This window comes from Panthera leo, chromosome B2 (assembly GCF_018350215.1).
Source record: "Panthera leo isolate Ple1 chromosome B2, P.leo_Ple1_pat1.1, whole genome shotgun sequence".
In the NCBI taxonomy this organism is placed as follows: domain Eukaryota; kingdom Metazoa; phylum Chordata; class Mammalia; order Carnivora; family Felidae; genus Panthera; species Panthera leo.
In genome coordinates, this window is record NC_056683.1 from 111,579,174 (window position 1) to 111,597,947 (window position 18,774).

General features: G+C 35.3%; 1 protein-coding gene and 1 pseudogene across 3 annotated transcripts in view; both read left to right on the plus strand.

The window, feature by feature from the left end:
* The window catches only part of NKAIN2 (sodium/potassium transporting ATPase interacting 2), a 980,716-nt gene that overhangs the window by 663,525 nt on the left and 298,417 nt on the right, over window positions 1-18,774 (plus strand). The window lies entirely within an intron of this gene.
* Window positions 16,389-16,473, plus strand: LOC122220848 (annotated as a pseudogene).

An 18,774-nucleotide genomic window follows, 5' to 3' on the forward strand; every position in this document is an offset into this window, starting at 1 on the left:
CCATGGTCTGGTTTCCTATGAGATATACAGCAACTAGGTTGATGCCATGAAGACCCATGGGAGGTTTCATCACTTGGGCGATGACTCTCTGAAGTGTGGATTTTTTTCCATAAAACTGAGTGGAACAGTGCTGCCTTAGTTATTGACTCTGACCCACCTTCATTCTTAACAGGCTGACAAAAGAGTGCTGAATTTTCATATGCCTTCTTCATGTTAGCTCTTAACCCAGGGCTATTCTCACTCACCCCTTACTTTTTATAAGAAATAAAGAGTAATAAGAAAGTATGGACTTCAATAATATAAAATGAAATAGATTGAAACTTAGGGAGTGTGCTGAATAGCTTCTAAAATCTGTTGCTGGTCAGCTGAAAGAAATATGAAGTTTGTCTCCTCAATATCAGAATGTTACAACAGCAGGATTTCATAAGAACTCATTTATGAAATATTTTGTACAATAAAAAGGGATAGTTTATAAGATAGAAATAGAAGTAGGAAGTAGATAAATGCCAGCAATGGGAAAGTAATGAAAAAACCTCTTACTCTTCTTTTTGAATGCATACAATGTGTCTGGCTTTGTTTTTAGTAAGAGATTTTTCTTTTTTTCCACATTTATTTCCCTTTCTCCCATATGCTTGAATATTGATCTTGGCTTTACCAATTCTCTCTCCTGCTTTATAATAAAATACAATGATGTGAATTGCAAATCTATGGGTTGAGTGTAGTCCATTTTTTTAAATTTTAAACTTTTGTTTATTTTTAAGACAGAGAGAGAGAAAGAGAGAGAGAGAGAGAGAGAGAGAGAGAGAGAGAGAGAGAGAGACAGAGAATGAGTGGGAGAGGGACAGAGAGAGAGGGGGACACAGAATCCAAAGCAAGCTCCAGGCTCTGAGCTGTTAGCACAGACCCCAATGCGGGGCTCCCAACTCACATACCGCGAGATCATGACCTGAGCTGAAGTTGGACACTTAACTGACTGAGCCATCCAGGCACCCCCATTTTAATATTGTCTAACATTCTAGAATTTTTTTTTTGTTATTATAATCATTAAACTTCTATTTGAAAGGAATTGAGGACATTTCCTTTATAAAATGTGAAAAAAGAACATTTATTCTTAGTTTCATCACCTTTCCTATTTTCCTATGTACCCATCCCTTCATGTTCTTTCTTAGTTCCTCAGACAACCAATTGAGATTCCTCACTGGATATGGTCTTTAAGGCTAACACTTGCTTTGCCCACGATATACCATTTCCTTATCCTGTATGCATCTCTTCACAAATCTTATTTCTGACTGCCATGATAATCTGATTCAAGCTAAGGTAATGATTTTCCAAGGTGATAGATAAGTCTTTGGTAGGGTAAGTATAAAGTCAGCTCAAGACTGGAATCAAAGTAAGTGCAAAGAGGTTAACTGAGCACCTCCAAGTAACTCCCAGTGTGTCTTAGCTTAAGCTAGGAATTTAAAGAGTTGATGCTATGTTATTTGATAAAATAAATCATCACATTACCATGCCTTCTCATTAATAGACAATATAACTGGTCAGTGTGCCCAGAGGTATCTAAATTTTTCACTTAGATTCTGGATATATGTAGATTCTCTGCTTCAAATGATTCTGTTCACTCAAGGTCTTTACTTGAGGAGCTGATGGTCTTTTTATATACACAGGTCCATTCGATGCATGAAAACCATAATAACATGCAAGACAACGAGACTCCAGTCTTATTAGAATAGCCTTTATCTGATTATAGAGATTCAGCAATTTGGTCCATGAAAATCCTCCTTTTAGAAAATTTCTGAGCTATGCAAATATGCCCACTCTTAAAATTCCACCAGTTTAATTTACTAAGAACTTTAATATATTAATCTTCCCAAACGACATGGCCTTTTAACTAGGGATTTCAAGGAGTGACTAATTTGAGAATTGCAGACCGTGTGGCAAGTCCATGAGGAATATCTATTTGAACAGTTGGATTGCTCAGTTTCCAACACTGACAGCAGTAATTGTTAGAAATTTAAGACACCTTTTCATAAAAGGGAAATAGACTATTATTGTGTATCAGAGATCATATCTTCTCACTTTTATGTTTCTATTTCATATTTAGAAGGAAATGGGAGGTTAGATTTATAAGGTAATGCCTTCGTGGTGTTTTGGAGTAGAAGACTAAGAGACAGCTCAGAGAATATCTGTTCCAAGAACATTAAGTCCCAGCAAGTGTACTTGGCCAAGGTTATAGAGGAAATTAAGACTGTGCCAACATAGGACCTGTCACTAGGTCCAGTTCACCCCCCCCCTTTTTTATTGTTTTTGCTATGACACCTTTCATGTTTTATTGTACAAAAATGAAAAGCCAAGTGATTGTATTTTCCTGTTTCCCAGGGTTATTCAGAGTGATGTTTGTTTATATTCTTGGTGTTAATGACAGTGTCAGCTAATACACTAGAAATTTTCTGAAGTAACTTGACAACTGTATATGTGGCATTGTACATCACTTAAATTGAGAGAAAAGTATGACTAATGCAGCATGCATCAAAATTAATTCTGTCATGAAGTACTCTCTATGAGTCATAGAAGCCACAATAGTGTGTTTAGAATAATAATAAGACAAGGAATAATGGCATCCTAAAATTTAATGAGGTAGTTTAGTTTAAATGTACATTGTTAGTTTGTGTCAACCTACTGCCCATTGCAAGCAGCACATTTTTTTTAACAACCTTGTGCAATGGGGCTGTAAATTACCATAATTAAATTAAGCCATAACCTTATCCAGGCAATATGAGGTATTTGTACTTTGTTTCTGTAATCATATTATCTGCTCAGAACAGAAACCACAGTGGGAAAAAAAATCAAACAGCACAATCAACCACATCATTTGTAAGTTTTCAAAAGGAAAATAAAGCTATTTGTGATTTCTACCCATTTTCCAGGTAAAAAACTTCCTTGTGTGGGTTAAAAGTCTCCGTGATGGGAATTAAGCAGTTATATGTTATATCATTTGTAGCTTCCACAATCACTTTTCATATTAAGAACATTTGACCCTCAAAGTATCATGTTCAAGCTCTGGTTTCCAACTTCACAATAATTGCCTTGCCTATTTCACTCATAGCCTCTAAAGAATTGAAAAAAATGTAGATGACAGAGTCACCAAACATATCCATAACATATTCACATCACATCCTCATGGAATGTAACTATGACAATTACTGTGTTTCCAACTCTCGTTCTCTACGAGAGATGCCAATTGGTCCACAGGTCAGGTGTTTCATGATCTTACTATCTTTGCACTTTATTTTTTTTTTTCTTAATTTTTTTAATGTTTATTTTTGAGAGAAGAAAGAGAGAGACAGAGCGTGTGCAGAGGAGGGCAGAGAAAGCGGGAGACACAGAATCCAAAGCAGGCTCCAGGCTCTGAGCTGTCAGCACAGAGCCCAACACCGGGCTCAGGAGCCTCTGAGCTATGAGATCATGACCTGAGCTGCTTAACTGACTGAGCCACCCAGGCGACCCTGCACTTCATTCTTAAAGCTACAGGTAGAGTTACAATCATGAAAGAACTTGAATTGGCCACACAAAATATAAGGAGAGCAGATGTTTCGAGAAAAATTAAATGTATGTGTTTGTGATTATGAGGTTTATATGATGGTTAATATTTACTGCTCTTAAGCCAGGGTTAGAATGGCTTTGCTACTTGGCCCTGGGCTACTTTTGAAGTTGCTCAGTAAAACTACAAATACATAGAGGTGGTGTTAAAAAACAAAAAAAATCAGTGTTGATGAGTCAGTCAAGTTTCTTGGAGCATCTGGAAAAAATGAATAAATAAAACAAAAGTAAAATAAACCAGTTCTCAGTAGAGTAGGAGTTGATATGTCATCATCACCAATCAAGGAGAGTGAGGCCAAGTAAGTAGTTTCTAAATGAAATTATATGAATATGGCAAGGTGTTGAGGAATTTTGCTCGAAAGAAAAAAATGTATAGAATGATAGATTTTTTTTAAAGTATAATCTTTACTCATGGTTCACTGTTTCTGTGTTATCACATTAATACCTAATGGTTTAAAATGTGAAAAAAAAATGCATTTAAACACAAATAACCAAGTATTAAGTAGGAGAGTTATGTTGCTTTGCACATTATTCTCTTCTGTGGTAAAATAGCAAGTAGTAACACCATTAATTTCAGTCCTGTGAGTTTAAATGAATCATGATGTACTATTTATTTTTCTTGTCATTGAGTATGTCAGCAAGAGGCTAATTAGTTTGAAAATCTCATTTAGAATACCTTCTACTTTATAATCCCTGCACATGGAAATTGACAGTAGTTAGTGAAAGAGAACACAGTGCAATACCATTAGAACAAAATTTGTTCTTATATTTATCTTTCTGCAAATGAGACTAAAGAATTGGAGTCCATTTTGTCTAATTGCTATATTATTCAAAATTGATGATGTTTTCTAAGTCATGAAGATCATATCTAATATTTAACTGAAGTTCTGGGAGAGAAGGTAAAGGTATTTTCTAGAAAGACCTCATTTTTTAGAAGCAGCTTTCTTATTTTCTATTGTTATCATGAGGTATATGCCAAGTTGTAAGATGTAATTTTATATATTTAGAAATTTCTGGTTGCAATGTTTAGAATAAAATTCCTTCAAATTGATATCTTCAGATAAAATTTTTTTTTTATTAAATGATGATTCTTCATTAGAAAGCCAAACACTTGATAAATGCTACACATAGGTTATCTATTCATTTCCAAAAATAACCTATAGTTAACCATTACACTAGTTTTACAGATGATGAGATGAGGGTCATATGCCAGTGAGTGGTAGAGAAGGGATTAGAACCTATTAGTATTACTCAAGAGCATGAGCTGTGTTGTATTATACTGTATGTTAGCCCTGATTTCTGTGTATTGTTCCAAACCTTCCTATTTATTCACTGATCAATAATTTAGTGTTTATGAATTTCAATTATCTGATTGATAATTGGATACTTTATAACCACTTCATAAAACAAATTTGTAGAATGTTGTTGAGAGTGCTATGAGAAAGACCCTAGCATGTACTATGTATGAGTGCAAATGGACACAATTTTTAAAGAGAAATTTGGAAATTAGGGACACCTGGGAGGCTCAGCCAGTTGAGCACCTGACCCTTGGTTTCAGGTCTGGTTGTGATCTCATGATTTGTGAGATGGAGCCCCCCATTGGGCTCTGCACTGGCAGCACAGAGCCTGCTTGGGATTCCCTCTCTCCCTCTCTCTGTCTCTCTCCTGTTCTTTCTTTCTCTCTCTCAAAATAAATAAACTAAATTAAAAAGAAAACAATTTGGAAATTAATCAAGGGCCTGTAAAGCTTTTGTACCTTGTGCTTCCACAACTAATAACATGCCCTAAAAGAATAATCACAGATGTGGATAATGATTTATATGTAGCCTGTAACCATCTTTGAAGAGAATGTTCAGCAATACCAATAAATCTAAGATTTGCGAATTACTAGATAAGTTGATATGATAGAGACATTCTCAATTCCAAAACATGCAAGCAATAAATTCTGTCATTGAGATTAGAGATAATATGTCAAAGTCAGAATGAGTTGAACACTTTGGTTGTAGCCAGTACACTTAAAATGTTAAAGAACATCTGCATAAGGACATGCTTATGGTTGCCTGAGAAAGTCCTCCAGAACATAGATTAAATACAATAAGAAGTAGTAGCAATAGTCATGGTGTCTGGGGACCATGGAAGCCAATGGTAATGATGGATTAAAAAGAGAATAAGACACACATCAGTAAAAATATAAGAGAATGAAGGTGAAGAAAAACCCTTTGGATTTGATTATATCACTAACCTATTACTAACATTTGTAGCTCATGAAATATTTTAATACATTTTCATGATCTTCATACTACTGTTGTGTGGTAGGTTTATCTCCAAGAGAATTGTTTCATTAGAGTCATTGGGATGGAAATCAAATTTCTGAGGGCTAGCTAGATAATTTTAATTGGTAAACAATATGTTTGTTCATATGTCTTGGTATTATGCTTTTGTCTGCATCCTAGATTTTTAATTAATTTATTATATATGATCCTTTTGATCCTTCCAATAGGTTTTCCTTACAACCTATGTTATGTTTAGTGTAAAATAACCTTATTTCACTGATGCCAGATTTAAATAGTTTAAGAAATATTTTTAACACCCACACCCACATGTATACACACTTATACACACACCCATACCCACACATGTACATCAACTGTAACTTGAAACTTCCAACAAGATCAATGTGAATAAAACAAACGTACTGAAAATTTTTGCTTCTGGTCAATTTGTGAAATTTAGTTCTTCTGGCTTCTTGGGAACAGCACACCATGGTGGTAAAAAGACAGACTTGTACACCAGGTGGACGAGTTCAGGCAAGACACTAGCCTCAGCCAGCCTATTTCTTCATCAATAAAATGGAGTTAATTATGGTACCAATTTACAGGGTTATTGTAGTGATTAAATTAGAAAATAAATGTAAGACATTTAGCACTATTCCTAACACACAGTAAAAGCACTCGTGAAATATTAGCTATTATTATTAGGAATATTCGAAGGAGGATTGAATCTATCACACATTATTTTATTACAATGGGACTTTATTAAAGCATAATGAGCTAAATCAGAAATACATAAAAACATATTTATCCTAAATACAATGCTTGGCACACATTAAGCCTACAGATGAATTAAATAAGTCAGGGAATATGACAAGTTTAACCTATAGAAATGTCATAGAGTTATTTCTGCATTATATAAATGATAATAAGAAGAAATACACTTTGAGCATTATCTCAGTTGGGAAATACTCCTGTGGATTCAGAGTAATATAAATTGAAATAGGTTTTGTCATGAACATTCAAACCATATTAGACGTGCTATCATATAATTGACTGATAATGATCAAGAAGCATGTCCTCTGGGTTTAGTCTGCTAACATTACATGAACTAATTTCTATAGTTAATAGCTAATTGTCAGTTGGAATGATCTTTTCTCTGTACTTCTTAGAAATCCCTTGACCATTACATATAGGGAGTATTATTTCACATCTCTGCATCTCTCCACCTTATACTGTCTCCTATGCTGGATTGGTCTTCTTTTTTCCCCCTGATAAACTCCAATATTACCAATCCTATGAATCCTCCTAGAGAGAGCCTTTCCACTGCCTCCCCCACCAACACTGATCGGTTGATAAATCTTTTTGTTTCTAGGGGGAACCAACATAAAAGCCCCCCCCACTGCCCACCCCAAACCAGGTTGAAACTTTTCTTCTGATGAGACCACATCCATACTTAGCTTTCCCTTCTCCTCTTCTGTTTCCCCCATCCTCCCCTTCCTGAGAACACTCTTTCTAGAAATCACTTTGTCAAGAATCCCAGTCTCAGTCTCTACTTATACAAAATCCACCCCATCACAACTTTTCTGATTTCTACAGACCAGTCCTTAGACAGCAAACTCCATCATGGTTAACACTTATTTTATTATGTCTCTTATAATGTAGAATGCCTGGTATCACATTGCTTTAGCTGTCTTTCTTCCCTACAAGACTGAACTCCATGAGATGAGGAATATTATCTTATTGTCTTTAAGAATATTGTCTATTCTTAAAGCTGTGGATTATGCCTATCACCTATCAGTTGCTAAATGAAAGTTTATTAAGTGAATAACTCAAAATATACTCCTCTGTATTAGCACTAACATTGAATCTTTTTAAATATACTCATTCAAATTCACAAGAATATTGACAAGCACCTTTAAATATAAGGAGCAATATTTCAAGTATAAAAAGATTCTAATTTAAAAAAAATTTACATTGCATTTTAAAATGTGAATACATGGCTTTTATTAAATCTGTGGCCTTTTAGTAAGGATTCTTATGAACTTAGTATGATAATTGTTGGGAGAATACCACATGTGCAATTTGATAAACTAATGTGTAAATCTCTGTAAATATATCTAAAACAATGACAGATAAATTATAATGAAGTGACTCATGAATTCCACTTAAGTCAATATATAACGAAGAGTCAAAAATATATTTAATTTTGAACTGAACTCCAAACAACACAATGTGAGTACCTAAAAGTCATTTGATTCTAAAAGTCTTTTGTATGTTTTAAGTAGACACATATTTATTCTTATGAGTGTTGCTTTGATTGAGGGAAAACCTGATTTTGCAATCCATGTTTGAACTTTCTTCAGGAAAAAATGAAAATTAGCATTAGCATTAGTAAAATAAAAAAGTAGAGAAATCATCATGTGAATATTTTTCCAAAACCTTTTGTTCTTACTAATATTATGGAAAATATTGTTCTTAGGATTTTAAATATTTCGCTATACTTGCAATGTTAGTAATATTCTCTAGTCATTGGTTAATTCTAAGCTTTATGATGATGTTATAATAAATGCCTATTAACTATAAATGACTAGAAAGAAGCAGGAAGCCACCATATCTAATGATTAACTTGGGGTTTTCTGAACAAGTACTTATATATTTTCATTAATTCTGTATCCAGATGACAACATTTGGAAAGGAAGTACATTGATTATCATAAGCAGTATCTTAAGGTCAGGGTTTATTTCCCCCTTTGTTTCCATCTTAATTATACAACTTTATTTTCTTTAGTTTTGAAAGGTATTTTTTTATTAAAAATATCTTCATTGGGGCACCTGGATGGCTCAGTCGGTTTAGTGTCCAACTTCAGCTCAGGTCATGATCTCTTGTGGGTTCGATCCCCGCGTAGGGCTCTGTGCTGACAGCTCGGAGCCTGGAGCCTGCTTCGGATTCTATGTTTCCCTTTCTCTCTGCCACTCCGCTGGTCACACACTTTATACCTATCTCTCACCCTTTCTAAAATGTAAGTAAACATTAAAAAGTTAAAAAAAAATCTTAATTGATTAATCGAATGGGAAATTTTGCTTCTATATTTTTAAAAACTTTTGTAACCATACAAAAATTGTTGCTGTTCTTCTTTGACTATCTCTTGCCTTAGAGCAGTGCCTCTCAAAGTCTAATGTGATTATGAACCACCTAGGATCTTATTAAAATGTATTGTCTCATTGGGATTTTTGGGTGGCTCATTCGGCTGGGCATTTGACTCTTAATTTCAGCTCAGGTCATGATCCCAGGGTCTTGGGATCAAGCCCCAAGATGGGCTCTGTGCTGAGTGTGGAGCATGCTTAAGATTCTCTCTCTCTCTCCCTCTGCCCCCTCCCCGCCACCCCACTCACACACTCTCTCTCTAAAAAATTCTTTAAAAATGCATAGTTTCATTAAGTATCGGTGGACAGTGGCCTGAGAACCTGCATTTCTAAGTAGTCCTAGGGTGTTGTCAAGGCTGCTAATCTGCAGACCACACTTCAAGAAACAAGGTCTTGGTTGCTTATCCTTTGTAATCTCAATCTCTTTACATTGATTCTTTCCAAATAAAGCAAATTTTGAACGATTCCAAGAGATGACACCTCTGAGAACTATTGTGACCTTCTACCTGGCTTAGGCCTTCATACCAAAAGGTCGGCCTCAGCATTTCAGAATCCGTCCCTAATTACTCTGACTTTGCAGCAGGGATGGCGTCAAACCATGGACAACTTCAGCGTGCAGTTGGCGTGCAATGGCTCTGTCACGCTTTGGTGAAATTTTTTGGCTATGAAGAAAGTGAAGTTGGCACAACGTATAGAAACTTTGCTGTGACAAGGAGGCCAGATAGTTAGTGGCAGTTTGACAAGTCTCTCTGCACAAAAACAAATTAAGATGTCTTGACAGCTCTGAAAAAGCTGTTCTCTTTGGCATTTTACTTCCTCCAGTGTTCTCCAAGTATGTTATCTCAATTTTTCATAAAGCTACACTTGTAGCCCAGGAATTTCCTTAATAGCCAAGTCACAGCTCAGAGTTCTGTCAGTTGTGAATAACCCTCAAGGATTTTTATTCCCTTGTCAAATGTGCCTGTATAGTATTCCAGCCATCAAGCCTTTCATTTCAATAAAACTTTTACGCTCCCAAGGCTTTCACATCTCTGATCTTATATCATCTTATCTTCCTACGGAATAAAATAGTATAGATAACCTTTTTTTATATTCATTGACACAATAAACATTAATTAAATTCCTGCTACCGGCAAGGCTATGGTAGTTACCACAGAAGATATAAAGATTAATAAGTCATGGCACTGCCCTCAGAGAACCTATAATGCAGCAGAGAGATAAAAACATGTGCATGATTGCGAGGTAGAAAAGGATAAGTGTTTCAGTGAGTTATAGATCACATACGGGGAGAATTTTTCAAAGCATGCAATCATTTCCAGCCCAGAGCAGTGTGTGGGAGGTTTAGAAGGTGCCACAGCGCAGTAGCTTCCTAGCTGGACTTTGAAAATGATGAGAATTTAGAAGTGGAGATGAGACAGGAGCTGTGGCAACACATCATGGAGCTGGAAAACTAGGGATGCTGCTTGGGGAATAGGTAGGTATCACCTCTTTGTTGTGGTTGTGGCCATTGTATTTAAAGTATGGAAAGAGTAGGTGGACACTAGAATATCAGTGGGTTATTTTGGAAAGACGAGTGTGTAGACGTGTTTTCACTTTCCTCATTCTTTTTACAGCAGAATAAAATGAGGCACAGAGAGATGAGATGATTGCTACAGAGTCCAAAAGCTTGTAAATGACAACATTGTGTTTTCCACCTAGTATCTGGGCTCACTGTGCTACCCTCAAGGAGAGTGACCTGTTGGATCCTAGCTCCGCCCCTTCACTGCAGCTGGAAGGCTCATAGCCACTCCTGCAGGATCAGAGGGAGGAAGGGAGAATACCTCCAGGGACACACCTTAGGGACAGGAGAGTAAAAACTAACAGGTTTTTACCTGAAAGAAAGATAAAAAGGTATCATTTAAGATTCATTTGGTTCTGCTTTAGGATTTTTGTGAACTAAAATATCTGGATTTAGTGCAACTCTTCTTGATGTATTTTGATTTTTGTAATATTACAAACTGTTTTTTTTTCCTCTATTCATGCCTCAGGTGCATGCCTTTTTACAAGATGTATGACTTGCCACAAAAAAAAACCACAAATGTGTAAATTGCATTTGGCTAGCCATCATATTTAATTTTTTTCCCTTAAACTGTGTTATTACCTCCTAGGCACTTTCTGCAGCACATTTGTTGAAAATAGATAATATATCATCATGGCTTTTCACGGCAAAGAAGGGGATTTTAATGAAAATGCCACTTTTAATAAGAAACCTCAATAATATGTGGTCTTGATTGTTCCAGCTGAGATATTAATGTCTGGCACTTTTTTCCTAGAATTCAGTAACAAAAAGGTGTAACAAGTTTGGTTTGAAATACAATGCTAAAGAGTTAGAAAAATAATTGTCTTGAGATAGGACATATGGTTTATATAAAGTAAAATTCTCAACATTTACTGTAAGCTATATACTATTTCTTCCAAATATTTTCTTTTCTTATTGCTACCGTGCCTCAAAGTTGAAAAAAGAAAGAAACAGATAACACTAGTAATTAAGCCAAATTTTAATAATATATTCCTATTTTAAATTTCATAATTTTATATTTAGTCCTGAAAAAGAAAAATATAAAGGTATTTTTAAAATCTTCAGCATTCTGTTTTAAAGATGTTTGTCCCCACACTAAGGGAAAATTGTGCATCTCTAAATTTATGTATAAGAAATAGTCAGAATGTCTGTTACTAAATTCTTTTCTCCCTAACCCAACCAAGTGGCCATATAAACTGTTCAGGGAGAATATATAGTAAAGTAGGGCAGGATGGATAATACACCTTCCCATTCAGGAGCGCCTGGATGGCTCAGTCGGTTAAGCATCCGACTTCAGCTTAGGTCATGATCTCACGGTTTATGAGTTTGAGCCCCACGTCGGGCTCTGTGCTGACAGTTCAGAGCCTGGAGCCTACTTCAGACTCTTATCTCCCCTCTCTCTACCCCTCCCCTGTTCATGTTCTGTGTCTCTCTGTCTCTCAATAATAAATAAACATTAAAAAAATAAAAAAAAAATACACCTTCCATTTTTCAGAAACCTAAAAGGAGAAGAAAGCTTGAAGTAGGGGAAAGTTTCAAAGAAGTCATTTATTTATTCATACAATATTGAGTGTGTCAGGTGACCTTACTGCATGTTAGGTGATGTATGGCAGAGAGACGAAGTGGAAAGGTTGGCCATGCATGAATCATTGTAGCCAAGCAAGCAGATTGAATTGTATTCTCAGTCTAGAGCCCTCAGAGTATAGACATGCTGTTGCCCATTTGTGAAGAAAGGGACCTGGCAGGAAAGGATGGGGCAGATGTGAGCATGGACATACTGTAAAAACTAACAAAACTGAAGCACAGAGCTCAGTGAGCACTTGGCATGCTAGTTGTTGGTCTACAGAAAGATTGTTTCACTGTTTTATTTCCTGGTACCCTGTTTTTCATAAGGTATATGGAGATCTGGTATACAGTAGGCACTTCTTATTTATTGATTGTCCCAATTCTCACCTTGATAATTGGCTAATAATCATCCTGAAGTTTTTACAAACTTCTTGCAAAAACATGTTGAATTCTTCATTAAGCATACTTTGTGTTGCACTTGATAGTAGCTTTTACTAATTGTAAATGAGTTATACTAAATGACCACTGAATTACACCAATTACAACAAACAAATGAAAAAAAAAACAGGCAAAAGCTGTTATGAGAAGAAAACAAATAGGAAATCTAATACCACTTTCATTATAGTCACATGTCATGAAATCTCAAAAACATATCTCTCCTAGAGAGGCAGGAGTAGGACTATTCTGAATGGTAGAACCTATACAACATCTCAACATGGTGACCCAGAAAAGGGAATGATTATATTGGTTGGAACATGACAGAACCCTCAAAAGTGCATAGAAGCAGATATATACATTGTAAAAAATATAGATCACAGTTAACTTAGTGCTGTAATGGTGAAAACATAAAGTTTTCATCATGATAAAAATCACAGAGAATCTGAATGTCTTCTTAGGGAAATATTTTTCTGTCATGGCTGAGATTATCTTATCCATTCTTGTACTCTTTTTTTGCTGTATGTCAGTGTTACTTGCAGTCAGAAAGCCTTGTGTTTTACATATCATGGGTAGTATTTAGGACATTTTTGGTAATGAATATTTATTTTAAAATCACTTCATCATCCAGTAAAGTCTGCCCAAACAGATAGTTATTAAAAGGCCACTGGATAAACGGCATATCTTGCCTACTAATTTGTCATGTCACTAAATAAAATCTTCACATAAAAAGAGATTGAATTGGATGCCTGCTACAAATGCTTTTAGATGTAACATTTTTGTTATCCTCGTCACCAACAGATTCACCATATTTCTGAACCCTTTTAAAATTTTTGGCTCTCCATCTTTACAGGTAGATATATGCCCCTAATAGACTAGAAACTTTGGATCTTGTTGTATCCATGTAAAGATAAAACAGAAAAAATTCAAGTTAAGAGAATTTCATACCCTACATAGTTCTTTTAGACTTTTAAGAAAAGTTAAACATTGACAAATTATTAAATTCCAAGTCAATGACATTATTTTCCCCTTACTGTTATCCCACCTATATGATTTATCTTGTGTTTTTGGCTAAATGAAGACTATATTATCTTCTGAACAGCTCATCTCAGAAACATAGGCCAACTCACATTTATTAGAGCCAATAGTTTTGACGGTCAATGAAAGGTGGACAGCTCAGCTGAAGCCTGAAGACAACCTTTATGCCCTTTCACAAGTCTTTGTTATCCCAGAGGATAAAGAAGGTTAAAAAATGGAAGGACTCTTGGTCTCAGTTAGATTTAAAAGTCTTTGTGATCATATCCAAAGATCTGGGAAGGATTTATATGGCATTATATATATGGAAGGAAAAATGACTGTCTGAGCCAAGAATTCCCAACACTGCAACTTGTTTAAAAATATACTCTGTTTTCAAATGTGGTGCCATTGATGATTCTCCATATTCTACTTAGTTGGACTTGGACAAAAAAGAGTATGCAAATAAAAATTACAACCTGAGTTCTTTATGAATGTATTGGAATGAGCTTCTTCCAAGCTATCCTTCTGAAAGTAGTAGTATTCCATGAGATGAAAACAGTAGTCAATGAGATGATGCATGGCAAAGGCTTAACACAGTATCAGAAATAAAGTCCACATGCAATAAATGTTACTAATCCTTATTGCTATTTTTATATCATGGTTTACCAAAGGCGAGGGAGGCCTGTGGTGAAACCAAATACAATTTATTCTGCCACTTCATTATTAGCATATGAAAGTTCCTGAAAAACTTGCTTAAATATGTTTAACTAATTTTTCCCCAAATATAAAGAGACCTGTTTTCGTAGAAGGAGTTGGGAGCCAAGTTTGGGAAATCTCAATCTAACAATAGCTCATAAGGAAAGGCATTTCAGTTAAGTGGGTATGTTCTGACTTCCTACTGCATGTCTGGTTTCCAGGTTGCACTAAGGGCTGAAGTGAATACAAAGAAGCTAGACAGAGATACTAATTTTAAAAACTCTAAAAGAGGGAGATGGGACTAATGTACACAACTTAAATCAAGATAATATATAATTACATTCTGGAGTGTTTAATATTGAGTACTTTAGTTGGTGAGAAATGGAATAGCATACTTTTTAATTTAATTTAATTTAAGTTTAGTTTAGTTTAGTTTCGTTGTATTTTGAGAAAGAGAATGCAGGCAGGGGAGGGGCAGAAAGAGAGAAGGAAATGGAGAGAATCCCAAGCAGGCTCTGAGCTGTCATTACAGAGCCCAAACATGGGGCTCAAACTCACAAACCCTGAGATCATGACCTGAGCCAAAATCAAGAGTAGGATGCTAAAGCAACTGAGCCACCCAAAACTTTAGACAATAAGTCTAATTTTCATAATTTCATGAAAATGGGAACCCTTGTTGGGGAATTTGAATTTGAATATACCTAAAGGACTAAGAAGCCCATCCATAAACAAAGATTGGGGCATAGGACAGACGCTAAATAACTAAAGAAAACTTCAGGATGAGCAGGAGGGAGCCACTCTACAATACAAGGCAAACAAGCAAGGTGATGAAAGTGGTGTTTTATGCACAGAACTCTGGACGAAGTGTGGTTGGTTGGGTTGAAATTGAAAATCATGGGAATCAGAGAAGACATTCAAGTGTCATCACTGGAGTCCTGGGGCCACAGGGAACCACTGCAGCCGAGCGGTAGTTCTGGACCCAAGTGCTTGTTCACACTCCATTTCCATCAGTTACCATATGAACTTGGGCATGGTCCTGAACCTCAGTGACAGTTTTTAATCCATCAAATGGGGATAGGAATGTTATCAATGCGATGAGGTTACTGCAAGGTACAAATGAAATATATGAAATAGTGTTAGAACAGTTCTGCCTCATAGTGTGCAGCAAATCAGTGAGCTCTAATTAGCTGTGATGAAAAATGAAAGGAAAACTGTTTCAAGGTGTTAATGAAACAGACTTTATAATCTGCTATACTATAGCATATGTACAGTCCACTTCACAGCAGCCCCTCACTGCCTCTGGAATTGCTGCCTCCCCATCCCCTTCAAACAATCAGTTTTCTACACTATAGCCAGAGCTATCTCTCTAAAATGCAGACCAGATGACTGCATTCCCCCTTCAGTGACCCTCTACAGTTCCTAGTCCCCTTGACAGAGATTATAGAGCCCTCCCTGTCGTGACCCACCTCTCCATCTTTTTCTTCCACCATTCCCTTCCCTATAATTTTAACTCCTGAAAATGCCATGAGCTCCCACCTCTGGGATAGCTCACCTGTAGGAATATTCTTCATTCCTTCTTCATCTGGTTATGTAGGTTAGAATAGGGCATATAATGTAAAGAGGAGGAAACCTTTGTAACTATGTGTAAAGACACCAACAGGCAGCTTGAAAGAGGGTGTTGCATAGCAGCGTGCTAAGAAGGAAGTTTTTCTTTCAGACCTGAGTTGTCTTGGTTACACTGCAGATTAAAGATGCAATCATAAGTGATTTAAAGAATGAATGGATATATGGTGAAAGGTCTCCATACCACTGACTTAATGTCTTGCAGCCACTGAACTACCCTATGATCCAGCAATTCCACTTCTGAATATACCCCAAAGAATTAAAATCAGGATCTCAAACAGGTATCTGTACACCTATGTTCGTGGAAGCATAATTCATGATTTCCTAAGGGTGGAAACAACCCAATGTCCACTAACAGATGAATAGATAAACAAAATTTGATCTATGCATTCAGTGGAATATTATTAAAAAGGAAGGGAATGCTGATCTATGTTACAACATGGGTGAAGCTTGAGGACATTATGTTAAAAGAAATAAGCCAGGTTGATGATGACTCCCTCCTCAATTGCATTCTTTTAAAGCTGCACAAACTTGAGTGAGAACTCACTAGTTTATTGTGAATTCTTTCAGATATACTTTGTACATTTTGTGAGAACTATATGCATATGCAAATCTCCCACTTACAGAAATGTGTAACTTGTCATGCTATCAAATTTGTAAATGTTTTCTGAATTATGTTTCTTGCTTTGACCTTACTTACTCTAACATTATAGGGAAAAGTCTAATTTCAGCTAGTACGTTTATGGGCTATTTGTTATACGTAAATTTTTGATACTTGTTGTTAAAGATATGAGATGTAGATCTAACCAAATTTTTTCAGAAGTTTTTTTGGTACTGATTTGACATGTTCCCTGAATCTCAGACTTTAGTCTTGTATGGACTTTATGTGTGGTTACATTGATCTGTTTATCTGTACACCTACATCACCATTCTTTGTACGATTTGGGCATTATAAAATGTTTTAATTTCTGCTAGGGCATTATAAAATGTTTTAATGTCTTACTAGTCTTTTTCCCAATTTTCCTGGCAATTCTTGCTTCTTATTTTTGTAAAGGAATTTTATAATCATCTTGCCTGCATTCGAAAAAAATATGGTGTTATTAGAATGCATTAAATGTATGGATTAATTTCAGGACAGACAACACCTTTATAATGTTACATCTTTCTATCCAAGAAAATAGTATGTCTTTCTATTTTTTCAGTGTTAAAGTTTTCCACATAGAGATGTTGTACATTCCTACATAGGTTGTCTTGTTACTGATTTTAATAAGGCGCTTAATCAATTACAGCTTTTAACTAGTGCTTGTACATTACATTGAGTTCTATAACCCTGCCCAAAAAAGCAACCAGTCAAGCAAAATCTAAAAGGAAAATTACAAGGATTCAACTCAAGACTGCCACTTTCAGAAAATACCTTGGAAAAAGCTCCTCCACATATATTCATAGAGACCTTAAGGCTATGATTTCTGTTTGGCATGCTCTTTTTTTCATAATGTAAATAAGAGTGATAAGGTTACTTGTGCTGAGTTGAAAATAGCCTAAAAGTATCCTAAAATATTTTCTACTTACACACTGTAGAGTCATGCAAGAATTTTCACAAAATAAGGACTTGGTGAGTGAAGCAGTCGGCATAGATAAAAATATTATTAAATAGAAAGGAGTACACTAATATTCAAAGGTCCTTCTGCAGAGTTTTATGCCATCAGAAGTCCCCCTTTTTCCTATATGAATTCGTAGTTCTTTGCTAAAGAAGTATTCATCAAATACCTACTATAGACCAGTCACTGACCTAGGGGCTGAAGACACAAAATAAATCTGATTTAGTTATTGCCAACAAACATTTCATATTCTTAAGAACAATAGTCTAAGTCTCAGAAATTATGTTAACAGATTTCTGTATGCCCTTTCAATGTCATAGCAGAACTTTCTGACTGAGATATATTTGACACTCTAAATGGGAAGATAATTTTGTTTGATTTACTATTTGCTACTGATTAGGGCACAGGCTTTATAAACTACACATTAATTTGAGAAGATTGATAAATAGTGATTTTTGTGCAGTAGAGGCATAAATGATTCTAATAGAATCATAGAGGTTGTGGTATTATTGCTCTGTAGAACATTAACCTATTTTATATTTAAATTAGCAAGCTATTCCAGCATCCCTTATAGATATGAAGATATATAAATATATATATTCTTTTCATATATTATATATACTCTTTATATATAATTCTTTATACACACACACACACACACACACACACACTATAAAGCAGTGTATGTGTATGTGTATGTGTCTGTACCAGTTTCTCCTATCCTTCTCTGAGCCAACATTACTATTTTCCCAGTTCCCTCATTAATGAAGTAAACAGACTTTGATGGGTGCTCACTATATTTTTGCCTAGGAATGATGTCTTTTAACTTTATTAAAATTATACTTTGACAATATTTGTAATGCTTTATATATTTTTCCTTTTCATACTTGGACTGATTTCCAATGCCACTGTGAGAGAATGATGGCGCATTATTTGAAAAAACTTGGCTTTAACTTTTATTTTGTAATGATTATAAAGTACTTTAAAGTTCTTTCAGTGATATTTTAATACAAATAAATGGCAAAAGAATAACCCATTGCCAGCATACTCATATTATTATTTTTCAACGGTGAATTCTAAAATTTAAAACATGAACATTTTAAATTATTTTAAGCACAAGTCAGTCATTTTTTAAATAATCAACTATGCCTCATTTTATTAGAACAGAAAAAAAAAGGAATTGAAGGGAATTGAATTGAAAGTCTCAGCAGGAATTGCACATAGCAAAAGCGAGAATGAACATCTACAACGTGCATTAAATCTTTTGT